This window comes from Triticum dicoccoides, chromosome 6B (assembly GCF_002162155.2).
Source record: "Triticum dicoccoides isolate Atlit2015 ecotype Zavitan chromosome 6B, WEW_v2.0, whole genome shotgun sequence".
Classification (NCBI taxonomy): Eukaryota; Viridiplantae; Streptophyta; class Magnoliopsida; order Poales; family Poaceae; genus Triticum; species Triticum dicoccoides.
Genome location: NC_041391.1, coordinates 40251109 through 40255977, shown reverse-complemented (window position 1 = coordinate 40255977; position 4869 = coordinate 40251109). Strand labels below are relative to the sequence as shown.

At 37.8% G+C, this 4869-nt stretch overlaps 1 long non-coding RNA gene across 1 annotated transcript; it reads left to right on the top strand.

Annotated features, from left to right (window-relative positions):
- Window positions 1–7: 7 nt before the first annotated feature.
- LOC119325133 lies at window positions 8–3587 on the top strand. Its single transcript, XR_005157351.1, has 3 exons — window positions 8–155; window positions 522–604; window positions 3333–3587. It is a non-coding gene; the product is annotated as an uncharacterized LOC119325133 (long non-coding RNA).
- Window positions 3588–4869: the final 1282 nt, after the last annotated feature.

The window sequence follows — 4869 nt, the reverse complement described above, 5'->3', positions numbered from 1 at the left end:
CGACGACTGCCTGTGCGGCCGCGCCGTTATGTTGCCGGCCAACTGCCCTGCGTCTCCACTCCTCCAGGGCTCCAACACCCCTTCGCTGACCCCCTGCCTGCCAGGCTGCCGGACAGAATTTTGTTGAGGCCAACCACATCACAAACGGCACACAGGTAAACTAACATCTTTCGCCAAATTCCCCATTTACTAAGTAGTAGCCTTATTTTGTTTAGTTGCTTACATTTCGTGATAAGTAGTAGCCTGTCAGAGAAGAATTGATCTAGGACTTGTTAATATTGGTGAGTCATGCATGTACATGTGTCTATATTTGTGGATCTCAGACATCAGTCTTCAGGCGTTCATATATGTTTGTGCCTGCAGTCTTTCATTTAGCTCCGGATGCTGTGAAAAATCATCGTAGATTTATACTGTGCCATCTGCACAATGTCAAAATGTTTCTAATAGCCGAAGTTATTTTCTGCTACTTAGTCCAGTTTTGATGCACCCAGAATTTCGTTATAATTACCAAAATATTGCAGGTGTCGATGGAGGAACAAATGGTAATGTCATTCTTGGTTTCTCAAGATCTGTCTGGGATTTTAGTAACTTGCAACATCACACGGTATGCTTTTGGTAATTAAACTTACATTTTGCTCCAGCAATGCATCTTACTGAAACCTTATAATAACCAATATCCTCAAGTGCCTTAATTGATCGTCGCTGTTATAATAAAAAAACACATATGATTGTCCGACTAAAAAAAGTTTATCCCAATTCTCTTCACCAAATCATGCACGACTTGTGGAATATTTTCTACGCATTCATTGTCCTTGTACGACAGCAAGTGTACCAACACTTGATTCTGTAGGTCATAATCGTCCTGCACGTGAATTATGTTGTCATGCAAAGCTCACATCTAAAAGGACCATGAATGGTGAATGTAGAGTACTCACCGGGACAACTGGTAATCCATGTTCATGATCATGCCACGTGCGCATAATCTTTAAAACTAAAAACCCAGACATATTGCTGCATAGGAGTAAATGTTATTAGCAATATGATAGATGAAAATATGGTCAAATAATTGGAATGTTAAGGTTATAACCTGTTTGGGTTTTTTTGGAACTCCAAGTGGTATGATGCGACGCCATCTAAAAACATCATCATTCCAGCCAGGAATTGCATCTTGTAATGCTATGTTTAGATGGAATGAAATACATTGAATCTTAAATATGTCCTTCTGTGAAGGATTCTTTTTCCATGCATATGATAGGGGAAGAGGGTCGAGTATAGTGATTGTTCTATCCAATAGGTCGAACAGGAAGAGGATGAAGCGACCGGTTGTACAAAATGGCAACAAAATCTGTGTGAAGTAGGCTTTAGAAATAAAATACTGGGGTGAAAAGCACACACAGAGATGGGAAGTATGATTACCAACTTGCACACCGAGACGTCAAAGCACATATCAGGCCAACAATGAAATAGTTTTGCAATAATGTAGCGTTGGGCATCAAATGGTAAACGGAGTTTTGGATCTTGTGTAGAGTCATTTAGTATCATCTGAGAGGAAAGTAAAGGATTATTAACATTCTATGCATTTATGCTTGCAATTATATGTGCACGTCGCCGTAAAAAATAAGTATTATGAGATTTTAGTAACTTACAGAAAATCTGAGATCCATATAGTGATATGGAGTGTCTTTAGCCCATTGAATGTCGTCTGTAGCATTTACCCGAACAACCATGTTAAAACTGTCGACATCAATAGCCCGTGTATTCTTTAGTAAGTCTTGTAGTTGTCTAAGACTTATACTTAGTGGGTAGGGCTTGGAGCTAAGGATCCATTCTTTCCTATCAAATAAACCATAGCATCAACGATATAGTGAAAAAATAATATACATAAATGCAGATATTGTTATTTTGAAAGTGGACTTACTCTCGGGAATCTGCATTATGAATGGACATGATATGACCTCGAAGTTTGCAAAGTAGCTCATTTTTATTAAGTGGCATTCTCAGAACAACCATGGCAGGTGGTGGGTCCAATATTTCAACACCGTCAGTATCTATTATATCGTCTGCTGGATTATGGTACTCAGGAGTTCCTTTTATATCATTCAGATCTGATTCATGGAGAATGATTGCTACTTTTTGCCTGAAGGGTTTGACATCTTCCTGCAAAAAAATTATTAGAATCAATATATTACAACATTGAATTAGATATGCAATACACTTTTGTCATCCTTCACGAATTACCTGTGTAACAGAATGTGACAGTTTGTGCCATGTCCAGTATTCAATGAATTGTAGCATGAACAAGCCGCAAGATGATCTATTGGTTAAAAATATTGGGCACATTAGTAATAAGCAAACATAAGGAATTGTTGAATAATAATCAATAATTGTTACTGCTGCTCTCATTTTGCATTTTCTCATGTGTTGATTTCAAACATACCCATCACATTGAATTCGATCTTGAATATACTCTTTTATAGTCCATCTAGTTACATCAATATCTGGCCAAGTACCTAGGTTAAACCCATTCATCTTAGAAGCAATCTTTAGATGCGCCTCAAGCTCCTGAAGCTGTTAAATAGAAAAAAGAGTATGATAATATAGGTGAAACTAAATGCATGAATTCCAAGTACAGATATAGTAAAATCATACCATAAGTTGTAGATCAGCTAGGCTCATTCTAGAACCAAAAGAATCGAGTACTTGTATCTCGTGTTGTTTGATATTGACAACAGATATATACCAATGTGTTTGGTTCATATTGATTGGAATGAACAACGGACACAAAATATATAAGTCGTTGCCCCGGCTAGGTAAAGAAATTGATAACAAATGATAGAACCATAGGGAGGAAAATTAGTCTAACCATGTCATGCTGTAGATACTTAAGCACCTTTTCAACAATGTGGTGATGACTCTCAAGGCTTATGGGAATTTCACCATCTCGCTTAAGTATTCCTGAATCATATGTGTGCACAAAATTTATCCTGGACCCTTAGACAGTAAATATATGCATTTATGACCTATAGTAGAAAAAGTAACAAATTAATTAGACATTCTTGAAGTGTGTAAGTATGATCATTGGAATATATTTTAGCTGACCTCGCTCTCCACCCATATCTCATCTTCTAAAAGACATTCCAAATCTCGACGTGTCAAGGTTGTGTCATGGATGTTCACTAAAATTAATAGCACAGGCATTTTCTTTTATCTCATTCAGATCCATCTGAAACAACATAGACATAAGTAAAGCTTAATTGAATAAAAAAATGTGGTGGTTGTTTGTATAGCGCCTGTGGAAGCTGATCCGCTTGTTGCTAATACGTGAATGCAAGGAGCTCACCTTGGCGGGTGCGACGTACATGGCGAGTGGAGCGCAGAGGCAACGGCGGCCGTAGCACAGCATCGCCGGGAGGACGGCCTTGAGGTGTTTTACACAGGTGAGCCCGTCCCAGCTGCCGTCGTTTCCCCAACGTATACAAGTTCTCTTCCACGACTGATGAACGTGCCCACAAAGGATCGGCCAGAGAGAGAGAAGAAAGAGACCTATGCAGGACGTCAATGGGGTAGTGCGAGCAGCCTTGCTTTATTATTTACTAGTAGAGTGCCCGTGTGTTGCAACGGGCTCTTGAAATAGTTTGCAAGAGTTACATGTTAAATTTTACACGTACAAACAATATAACACAAACACAATTATTGAATAATTGAAGTCCATTTTTGCAATGTAAATTGATAACAAAAAGAAAGATTAACAACATGTTCATGTAACAAATTGAGCGATGTTCCAAATAAACATCTATTACAAAACTATAAATATCTAGATGATGCGCTTAAGGAATTCTTTTATAATATTAGGAAAGTTGCCTTTAGCTTCATTTTCACGATGTTTTAGCAAGTATAATAAAAACTGATTTCTCAACTCATACCCATCTTGCACAAACAATATATGTAGTTAGTATGAAAATTTCACGCCGATGGTCTTAAAACATGTAACGGACAATACTCACCGCGCAAACCGGCTTCAGCAATTCTTTACCGTTCCACCAAAGCATAAAATGAAAAACAAAATAGCCAGACACATTCCTCCAAACTTTTAAATTAACAAAAATAAATATTTTTATTATGAGTTCATTACCCGTCTATACTTGTTGGAATACCAAACGGAAATAAACATTGCCATTTAGATATATCGGAATTCCAACCGTGCAGCTTTATTTCGAGTGCTTCTTTGAAATCCCTTGCAAAACTTTTTAATTTCAGTGCATGCGTCAAATTTTTATCCTCTGACAATTGTGATGTTTGAATAGGGTCCATAATATATAGATAATGTGCCTCTTTGTCGATAGCGTACAAGATGTATCGGCCGATGGATGAATAGGGAAGAGAAATCTACAAGTGGAGCTATAGAAACAATAATAAACCATGATAACAATAGACAAAATACTTTACACGATGAGATGTCATTGTCCATCCCAGGCCAGCTATCAAATAATGTTGCCAACGTCTGGATAGTTTTCTTCTCGCAAAATTTCTGACCTCGTGTTGACCTCTAGTAGAATGCCCGTGCGTTGCCATGGCTTTTTAGGTTTTTAGCAATGGAGATAGACTATGTTGTTGTATAAAACTCGGTGTAGTTTTGGCTCATTCCAATGAAGTTAACCCGGCCCTTGTCGAAGGATTCTTTTTGAACATCAACGTAATCTATCTCCATCTCTCTCATACCCCGCAAAAAAAGTATTATCATGTGCAATATATATACAAGGAAGAATAATTATTTGTATGCATCTCATCGTGTAAAACTGGATGACTTTTGAGTCCAGCCGCTCATAGTTACATCCGTGACTTTCTCAATCGACATTTTCAAAGCATCAT